The 11,037-nt window shown below is 41.2% G+C and overlaps 1 long non-coding RNA gene across 1 annotated transcript; it reads left to right on the top strand.

The window, feature by feature from the left end:
* Positions 1–450: 450 nt before the first annotated feature.
* Positions 451–4,278, top strand: LOC113938671. The gene is made up of 3 exons (XR_003524934.1): positions 451–594; positions 690–892; positions 3,961–4,278. It is a non-coding gene; the product is annotated as an uncharacterized LOC113938671 (long non-coding RNA).
* Positions 4,279–11,037: the final 6,759 nt, after the last annotated feature.

Genomic DNA, 11,037 nt, shown 5'->3' with positions numbered 1-11,037 from the left:
TCTGTGCTAAGAGAAAGAATGTGAATGGAGTAGTTCCTTTTGCAGAGGGGACAAGGTATTCCTGTTTAGGACCTTGAGAGCCTTAATCAGAGCAGAATATGGACTCATTCTCCATGGAAAGAATTAGAAAATCTATGATGACAGTATCATTTAAAAGCAAAAACAAAAATAAAAAAAGCCAATCTTCTGGGGTTCAGGGGTCCAACTTGGAAAGATACGTTCGCATCTAGGCACTGCCAGAACCCAGCTCTGTGTGTCTATGGGGCCTCAAAGCAGGAGAGAGATAATGCCAGTGAGTCACCAAGTTTGGCTATTTGCTGGAAAACTGCTGTTCCCAGGTAGGGAGGGAGGTGACTTTGCAGGAAACCCAGCCAAAGTTTGAGGTATTTGTGTGGTTGGAAAGTACATGACCAGACTGACCTTATTTATGTGGGACATACTGACCTGGGAAAGACTAGAGCTCTTGGAGTCCTAGGGCTGGTTCAAAGCTGGGAACGGTAACTTTGATTCCTTTTAGAATAATCAAATTCCTTGCAGTTTATTTTAACATCTTTTTGTGTCTCTCTCCTGGGCAGGACCCTCCCACCTCCTGACGTGAGTACTGATGGACCTTCTAAGCATTACATCCAGTGACCCAACTTTGAACTTGGGCAGTGGAAAGCTGATGTGAAGATATTTTCATTCTGCAGGAGGACGCTAACCATTCAAAGGAATGAATTTCTAATGGTGGAACTTCAAGTACCTAGTGTGACCAAAGATGTTTTGGGACAGGATGTTCTAACCTGTGCTCTTCAAATGATTGACTAGGTAGCCTCTCCTACTTTGCCATCTTGAGAGGTTGGCTCTGCCCTTTGGAACTTCAGAAACATCTGGCTCATTGTCTTTCTCGAAGGTGAGTGGATTTCGGTTCACTCCAAGGACCTACTGATAATGGATATTTAGAACTTGATATTATCAGTAGAAAACAGTAAGTCAGTGCTTTTCTCATCACTTTGATAGCAAAGGGGAAGCATGTTTTCACACGCTGCCTTCAGGTACGGAGAGGAGGTGGATTTTATTACCTCCTCTTTATAGAAAAGGAACATGAGGAACCCCAGGAGCTGAAACTGCTGACTCTTGGAGTGTCCCCAGACATGATGTGAGCACTCTGCCTTTCTCACGAGTCTGTCTGGCTATCCACAACAAAGGATGTAGCCAATTTAAGATAATAAGCCCAAGGAAGGGGGATGTCTTCCTATTTTCATTTTCTACATCAATCAGTTTGGAGCATCTGAGCTTTGTAATTACACATTTCTCCTTGTCTCTGCTCGTTTGCTAGTGATGTTTCCCTCTCTTGGCCTTTAAATGAGCTGGTTTAGCAACAAGGCACACTGACATGGGGTTTTTATAGCACACAACAGGGATATTTCTAAAGCACACAAAGGGTTTAGGTCACAGATATCTGGCAGAAGGTCGTGTCTGCTCTATTTTAATAATGTTTTTAAAGAAAATAACTTATGAGTTCAGTGTGCTCTGGGTCATTTTTTTAAATTAAAATTTAAATCCTTTTTTAAATCATAAATTATTTTTAAATTATGTTCGGAAGCTAGGAACAGTACCACTGATTCCTTTAAGGATAATCATATTCTTTGCAGTTTATATATTTTAATAATACTTAGTCTTAGCCAGCCATTTACGAGCTCTGTCACAGGTTACTTGCATTCTCTGTGTCTCTGTTTCCTTTTTTTTTTTTTAAGATTTTATTTATTTATTTGACAGAGAGAGACAGCGAGAGAGGGAACACGAGCAGGGGGTGTGGGAGAGGGAGAAGCAGGCTTCCCACCGAGCAGGGAGCCCGATGCGGGGCTCGATCCCAGGACCCTGGGATAATGACCTGGGCAGAAGGCAGACGCTTAATGACTGAGTCACCCAGGTGCCCCTGTGTCTCTGTTTGCTCATCTGTGAAACAGACATAAAAATAGTACCTCACTCACAGCTTTGTTCTGAAGATTACATGAACACATTTGTGTCATTAATGCCCTTAGGACAGTCTAGAGCGCTCTATCAAACTTAGCTATCATTAGCATATTATAACTGTTTGAATTACAAAAGTAATATGTACTTGTTGTAAAAAAAAAAAAAATCCGAACAATGTAGAGGTTTATAAAGTAAAAAATGATAGTGTCTACTCTTCACCCAGTCCTACTTTTTAGAGATAGCCACTGTATATTGACTGCAATTTTTCTATGCACATTCATGCAACCACCTTAGAACTTTCCTTGCCCCATCTAACAACTGATCATGGACATCCTCCCCAAGCAGGTCCCCTGGAGCCCCCTCTTTACACAAGATGGGCATTAGCTCCTCGTCTGATTTGTCTGTGGCTCCAGAATGTGTTTAAGGCAGCTTTTCACGTTTCTGTGCAGTCAAATCCTTGCTCTTTTCCTTATGCCTCCTGGGGTATGTACAATGCTTAGGAAGACCTTCTCTGGGACCAGCACTTAGAAATACACTTCCCAGGACTGGAAAACAAAGACTTGCACAGTTTAAGAGAACTTTTGGAACATACATTAAACTTTGTGATTCATAGTGTGAGTGTATTTTACTTTTTACTGGAGAGGTTCAAAGACTGAAATGCTTTTAGGTGTTGAGGGGAAATGCTACCTTCAGCTAAAGACAAGAAATGCAGGAGCGAAGACACCCCACAATCTGCACAAGCCTCTTCATGGCACCCATAGGCTTTTTATAGGTCACGGTGTGGGGGGTAGAAGTCCATGATTTGGTGTTCGATGAAGTTGAACCTGCGCTTTAACCAGAACGAGTGTAAGAAGCTGGCTTTACCTTCAATGACCTCATTTCAGAAGGTCATTGTCAAAGATTATGAGAGCAAAATTGTGTGGAGACTCAAAATTACCAACAAAGCCAGCTGAAGCCAGTAGTTCTTGGCATGTTCCATCAAGTCCTCTGCATACTTGCTCACATCTGGGCATTGAGACACTATCTTTGAGAACATCACTCAAAGGTATTTGCCAAAAAGACAAGTGGATATTTAAAAAGAAAAAAATTGAGTGATTGCTATATCTTTGACAGTGAGGTATTTCTGTAAACATCTTACTACTCATGCTTTTTCCTACTCTTTCTTTTTTCTCAGTAGACGCATGCTGTGTCTATACAAAGTCAGCACAACTAGATAATTAAATAATCTTTTATATTTGACTTACAGAGTGCCAAATAATTGGATCAATTAAAAAAAGAAGGCCTATTTTGAGGCCTTATTGATACTAATATATATATTCAACAAACATGTATTTAATGTCCACTATGTCAAGATAATGTCGTTAGGAGTTGTAAGATTTTTGAAGATAAAATGATAGTCTCTACTCATAATCTAGTTATTTATATTCTTTAACATTTTCTAGATCTTTCAGGGAATAATTTAGAAGAACACCAAGCAATTAGGAGCAGAATGTTTTATATATTTTATATTTTATATTATATATGTATAAAATATTACATATTTTATATTTTATGGTAAGGACAATTCAATGCAAAGTCATGTTAATCAGTATGCTCCTCAGACATATTATTTTTAAAGGCACTGTGTAGCAGTCAGCCACCAGGGTGGCCTCTGATGATCCTTGCCTTTGGCATAGTCTTCAAACCCTTGTATAGTCTTCTCCCGCAATGAATCAAGCCCTAACTGACCGAAAGAAAACAACGGAGGGGATAGCGTGTGACTTGGCAGGCTAGGTCTTTAAAGATATGGCAGCTTCCATCTTGGTCTCATGGATTGCTTACTCTAGGGGAAGGACTGGAATTCGGGCTAATGGGCAAAACCCAGCCTGCTGATTGTTTTGTATGCCTGTGAACTAAGATTGGTTTTCCTATTTAAAAAAAAAAATTTTTTTTTAAAGAAGAATATGTGACAGAAACTGGAGGTGGCCCACAGGCTTAAAATATTGACTATCTGGTCCTTTACAGAAAGAGTTTGCTGTCCCTGCTCTGAGCAATGCAGCACCTTGCTGTAAGGACACGTATATGGAGTGTCCTGGGCCTCAGACGGTCCTATGGAAAGGCCAATATGGAGAGGAGCTGAGGCCTCCCACCCAGAGTCAACACAAGCTTGCTAGTCATGAGGGAACCTGCAGGAAAGTAGAGTCTTCAACTCCAGTTAAGCCTTCAGAAGATTGCAGCCTTACCTGCCATCAGCCTGTGTCCTCATGAGAGACGCTGAGCCAGAACCATCCAGCTAAAACAATAGCTGAAGCACAGCCATAGGAGATAATAAATGACAATTGTTTTTTGAAACCTCAAAGGTTTGGGGTAATTTATTATGCAGCCATCATAATTGGCAGGTTACATATTGTTTAAAGTCCCCAAGTAAAATGCTCATTCACTTCCTTCAATAATTCTTGGAGGTGGGCAGAACATAAACACATAAAAATCTTCATCACCATATTGTATCTGATGATTTCTAAGCTTCCAGTAACTACTAAGACCTCAGACATCACATCCCAATAAATGTATAAGAATCAAATCATTTTGGGGCACCTGGCTGGTTCAGTTGGCTGAGTGTCTGCCTCTTGATTTCGGCTCAGGTCGTGATCTCAGGGTCTTGGGATCAAGCCCCACATCAGGCTCTGTGCTCAGCGGGGAGTCTGCTCGAGGATTTTCTCTCTCTCCCTCTCCCTCTGCCCATCCCCCCATGTGCTCTCTTTCAAATAAATAAATCTTTAAAAAAAAAGAATTAAATTATTTCTTTAGTGTTCATAAGCATCATCAATCATCAATTTTTAAATCTAATTTTTAAGCCTCTGCAAGCTGCATTTGTTTTCTGCTGACATAATACTTTCATTATACCTGGCATTCTTCAAATCATTAATTTGGGAGGAAAGTGAATTTAGAATTGCTGGCCATCAGTCTGTCAATTACTCCATCAATCAGTTTTTTTTTTTTTAAGTAGTCCTGGAAGGCAATCATTGTTCCCTTTGTACAGATAAGAAAATTAAGGCTCACAGAGAGTAAGTGACTACAACCACACAATTGGTTAATGAGAGAGCTAAGACTGAAGCCCAGCCTCCTGACTCTAAGCTAAGGGCACATGTTTCTTCACCTCTGAATGTAGATAGTCCAGAGTGGCTCTGGATTATAGCTCAGATGTGTCTGTCCCTATCATGAAATGATATGTCATTTGTTCAGCCACATGCAGAAGAATGAAACTGGACCATTTCCTTACACCACACACAAAAATAGACTCAAAATGGTTGAAAGACCTAAATGTGAGACAGGAGTCCATCCAAATCCTAAAGGAGAACACAGGCAGCAAACTCTTTGACCTCAGCCGCAGCAACTTCTTCCTAGAAACATCACCAAAGGCAAGGGAAGCAAGGGCAAAAATGAACTATTGGGACCTCATCAAGATAAAAAGCTTTTGCACAGCAAAAGAAACAGTCCACAAAACCAAAAGACAACCGACAGAATGGGAGAAGATATTTGCAAATGACATATCAGATAAAGGGCTCATATCCAAAATCTATAAAGAACTTATCAAACTCAACACCCAAAGAACAAATAATCCAATCAAGAAATGGGCAGAAGACATGAACAGACATTTTTCCAAAGAAGACATCCAAATGGCCAACAGACACATGAAAAAGTGCTCAACATCGCTCGGCATCAGGGAAATCCAAATCAAAACCTCCATGAGATACCACCTCACAGCAGTCAGAATGGCTAAAATTAACAAGTCAGGAAACGACAGATGTTGGCAGGGATGTGGAGAAAGGGGAACCCTCCTACACTGTTGGTGGGAATGCAAGCTGGTGCAGCCACTCTGGAAAACAGTATGGAGGTTCCCCCAAAAATTGAAAATAGAATTACCATATGATCCAGCAATTGCTCTACTGGGTATTTACCCCAAAGATACAAATGTAGGGATCCGAAGGGGTATGTGCACCCCAATGTTTATAGCAGCAATGTCCACAATAGCCAAACTGTGGAAAGAGCCAAGATGTCCATCGACAGATGAATGGCTAAAGAAGATGTGGTATATATATACAATGGAATATTATGCAGCCATCAAAAAGAATGAGATCTTGCCATTTGCAATGATGTGGTTGGAACTGGAGGGTGTTATGTGGAGTGAAGTAAGTCAATCAGAGAAAGACAAGTATCATATGACCTCACTGATATGAGGAATTCTTTAATCTCAGGAAACAAACTGAAGGTTGCTGGAGTGGGGGTGGGGTGGGAGGGATGGGGTGGCTGGGTGATGGACATTGGGGAGGGTATGTGCTAGGGTGAGTGCTGTGAATTGTGCAAGACTGTTGAATCACAGATCTGTACCTCTGAAACAAATAATGCATATATGTTAAGAAAAAAAAAAAGAAGATAGCAGGAGGGGAAGAATGAAGGCGGGGAAATCGGAGGGGGAGACGAACCATGAGAGACGATGGACTCTGAAAAACAAACAGGGTTCTAGAGGGGAGGGGGGTGAGGGGATGGGTTAGCCTGGTGATGGGTATTAAAGAGGGCACATTCTGCATGGAGCACTGGGTGTTATGCACAAACAATGAATCATGGAACACTACATTACAAACATAACATAACATAACAATAAAAAATTTAAAGAAAAAAATAATTTGAGCAAAGTGTCAAGAACACTTGAGTCAGGGCGCCTGGGTGGCTCAGTTGGTTAAGCGACTGCCTTCGGCTCAGGTCATGATCCTGGAGTCCTGGGATCAAGTCCCGCATCGGACTCCCTGCTCAGCGGGGAGTCTGCTTCTCCCTCTGACCCTCTTCCCTCTCGTGCTTTCTATCTCTCATTCTCTCTCTCAAATAAATAAATAAAATCTTTAAAAAAAAAAAAAAGAACACTTGAGTCAGTCAGTGATGAATCCAGAGCTGGGGTGTGACCTGTAGGCTGGGCTCTATAGGTGACCATGTAGACATAAATGAGCTCGGAGGTCGAGGGTGAGGGTGGGAGGAGCAGGCAGATGCAGTGAGAATACGGAAGTGGAAGTGAGAGAGCTGGAAGGAGCCACCCCAAGGCCTGACAGTCTTCCAGTTTCTCCAAGAACATGCCTGACATCCTTGTAACCACATAATAAACCCCCGTTTACCTCAAAAAAAAAAAAAATGATATGTCATTTGTTAAGCCCTCACTGGTGTGGGGTGCCAAGAAATGGATGTTTTGTCCTAGTGTCATGGAATGTCCATCCACAACTACCACTGTGCTAGTACTGACCTTAGAAATTAAGGTCCAAGTTTATGTTCATTATAAATATACACTGTCCAAGTGCTGGGTATCCACTGGCAAATAAAATGCACACCTTCACTTTTGTGGATCTTCCAGCCTAGTCTGGGACCTTATAGTCTATCTGGTATTTTTTTTTTCTTGGTTACCAACTTATTGCTTAATTACGGTTTTTTAATATTGTATGAATGAAAAGCAGTAAGATGCCTTGAGACTCATCAGTTACTTAACCCTTGAACTTCGGTAAGGTTTTCTTTCTTTTTTTTTTAAAGCTAAATCCCCAGACGGGTGAGTAATTAGATCAAGGTTCAGAATGACAAAGACCGATAAAGTAACTGCAAACAACATCATCCCACTTTGAAAGCGCTATTTTGGTCTTTCACCTAAAGTGACTTCTTTCTGCTGAAAGAGATTTGGCAGCAGCTAGCCTAGCGGATGGCAGAAAAATCAACCATGAACTATAAAGGTTTCATAAGATTGTGACATGGCCCCATTTTTACAGCCATTACATAATCAATGGCAAAACAGCAGGGGAACAAAAGTAATTTATACCTGACTTTTGGAATGCAATAAAATTTCTATTTTGCTGTTTCTAGATTTAAAGTCCCTATTTTGTTTTGATGATGACTTCAATTAGTTTTCATCTCTTATGCACTAACCAATTGAAAGTGGTAAGAAAGGATGGTCAGAGGCATGCTATGTGGCAAAGAAAAGTCACTTGAGACTTCAGAAATTTGCTCCAGGAAGTCCATGAGAAAGATGAAACCTCTCATGGAAAGGCCACAGAAGAGTACATAAGTAGTTTATAAGCAAACAAACTTGTTTTTCAAGGAAAGGGTGACAATGACAAAAGTTTTCAAGGTTTGTTTCACTGATTAACAGGTCAGGAAGAAGTTATTTTTTTTTTTAAAGATTTTATTTATTTATTTATTTGAGAGAGAGAACACGTGTGAGGGCAAGCAGGAAGAGGGGCAGAGGGAGAGGGAGAGAGAGACTCTCAAGCAGACTCCCACACCCCCATAGCCCCCCCCAGCACAGAGTCTCATTCCAGCTCAATCCCATGACCCTGCGATCATGACCTGAGCTGAAATCAAGAGCCAGCCGCTTAACCTACTGAGCCACACAGGGGCCCAAAGAAGTTGTGCTTTTGAGACTTCTTGGATGGGTTGAGTTGGATGGCAGTGGGGGATGGGGGACACTGGGAAGAGACTTATCCATTCATGCATATAAAAATGCTGGCTCTGTCGGAAGAGCATGCAACTCCTGGTCTCTGGGTTGTGAGTACAAACCCCACATTGGGAGTAGAGATTACATAATTAAATAAACCTTTTAAAAACTAAAAAAAAAATTTTTTTTAAATGCTTTCTGAGCACTTACTTTTGTATGAGTAAATGGGCTGGGTTCTGGACTACAAATAAGTATGAGATAGACACGGTCCTTGTCCTCAAAGCAGTTACAGTTAGTGGGAGGAACACAAAGGGCAAAGGAAGTTAATCAGGGTAAATGGAGGAATGCAGGGATTCCTGGAAGGGACAACTACCTCGCATTTGAAAAGTCAGAGGTTTCCTGGAAGAATTCCTTAAAGCTGACATCTGAAGGATGAGAAAGACCAAAGAAGAGTGTCCCTAAGGAAGGGAATCGTATAGGTAATAAGCTCAGAGGCGAAAGAGAGCAAGCATGGTGTGTTTAAGGAAAAGAAAATAACATATAGGGGGAGGGTTGGGGACAGAGATGAGAAATAAGGCATAGGGGTCCTCTAAGTCTAGTTAAGAAGTTTGAGATTTAGCCTGAGGGTCAGGAGGGGTATATTCAATCTTCATTAAAAAACAAAACAAAACAAAACAACTGGCTGCCAGAGAGTTGAAAGCTGTTGTCACCCAGGTGGCAGCTAATGGTTAGCTGTACCTAGAAAGTTGCTGTGAGGATGGAGAGAATGAAGAAATAGTCAAGAGATCTTAAAGAGAATCAGCAGGGGAGGATTTGATTATGGATGGATACAGGACAAGCTGACAAAGGGGTAGAAAATGTCTCTGGCTTTGGCAACTAAATAGTCCAGCTCAACTGAGACAGGAGACACTGGGGTAGGAGTAGTTTGATCGAGAGGTGGGGGAAGGTTGAGTTAAAGGTGGCTGGAGGATACGTTGATTTGACTCACAGGAGACTAAGCTTAGCTGTTTGGGAATCATCTGCCTAAATGGGAGAAGAGAAGGTTCAAGACAGAATCCTGAGAAAGGCCCACAATGAAGAGAAAGAAATGCTTGTAAAGGAGATTTAGATGGAGTTTTTGAGAGAAGAAAGAAAAATCAGAAGAAGGTAGTATCGGGGAAACCCAGGGACAAGTTTTCCAGGGGGAGGGAGTGGTCAACAGTGTTCAATGCCATTGAAAACTAGGTAGAAGCTTCAGACAAACTCCAAATGAGGGACATTCTACAAAATAACTGACATTTAAAAATGTCAACACCAAGAAATACAAAGATTGAGAAATGGAGATTAAAGGAGACAAAAAGAAAAACAAACCATGAAAACTGAGAATGCGATGCATGATCTGGGATTGTCTTTTGCTGTATCTGCTATCATTTTTAATATTTACATAATAATCCAGATAATTAAGTTCATTCAATTATATTTGAGTTAGTCATTTTTTTTTAAAGATTTTTATTTATTTATTTGAGAGAGAGAGAATGAGAGAGAGCACGAGAGGGAAGAGGGTCAGAGGGAGCAGCAGACTCCCTGCGGAGCAGGGAGCCCGAGGTGGGACTCAATCCCGGGACTCCAGGATCATGACCTGAGCAGAAGGCAGTCGCTCAACCAACTGAGCCACCCAGGCGCCCTTTTTATGAAACAAACAGGAAAGTAATTTAGTATTATTCCAGGCTTTGTCACAATCTATGTTACTTTATTTTTTTTATTTTTTTAAGATTTTTAAAATTTATTTGACAGAGAGAGAGAGAGAGCACACAAGCAGGGGGAGCAGTAGAGGGAGAGGGTGAAGCAGGCTTCCCGCTGAGCAGGGAGCCCGATGAGGGACTCTATTTCAGGACCCTGGGATCACAACCCCAGCGGAAGGCACGTGCTTAACTATCTGAGCCACCCAGGTGCCCCTCTATGTTACTTTATTTTTTTTTCCTATGTTACTTTAGAAGAACGTTTTTGTGGGATTCGTTACACCAAAAAAAGGTGAAAAGTGAATCTATACACTTTGATTACCAACGCTGGAAGAGAAAATGAAATTTACAGTTGCTGTTTTAAGTTTGTCTGAATATGTTTTCACTTCTGATTTTATCTTTAAATTTGCCTTCAAATTTGGCATATGGTTGACCAAACCTCAGCTAGCACTATTTAAAATATTCATCGCAAGTGACGGACTCCCTAATTTATGGGGTTCTATCCTAAGATAGGCATCTGTAGGAGGATGTGAATGTAAAGGACTCTTTCAAGAAGATGGCGAAATGGGGCAATAACCTTCAGTCTCCTTTCTGTGGTCCTGCAATTCCGGTACTTGTATACGGCTAAGTTGCATGCAACACACTAAAATATTTTCATTGTCTTTGATAATTTCTCTCTACTCTTTATGTTTTTTAAAACGTAGACATTTAAATTTTTTTAATTTAAATGTTTTCTCCTGTTCCCTTTCGCGTCCACCAAGAGCATTTATCAATAAGCCTTTGGGAATTGCCCAAACTGTCAAGTGCGCAAAACTTCACGGGCTGGGAGAATGCCCTCAGTCAAGATGGCTGCTGCTACATTCCATTGCCCTTGCTTGCCCTCAGCAAAGGTGGCTCCAGTGACTTCCTTCAAACCGG

The sequence above is a fragment of the Zalophus californianus genome, chromosome 8 (assembly GCF_009762305.2).
Source record: "Zalophus californianus isolate mZalCal1 chromosome 8, mZalCal1.pri.v2, whole genome shotgun sequence".
NCBI lineage: Eukaryota > Metazoa > Chordata > Mammalia > Carnivora > Otariidae > Zalophus > Zalophus californianus.
The sequence above is the reverse complement of the archived record's forward strand: the minus strand, read 5'-3'. Positions and strand labels throughout refer to the sequence as shown.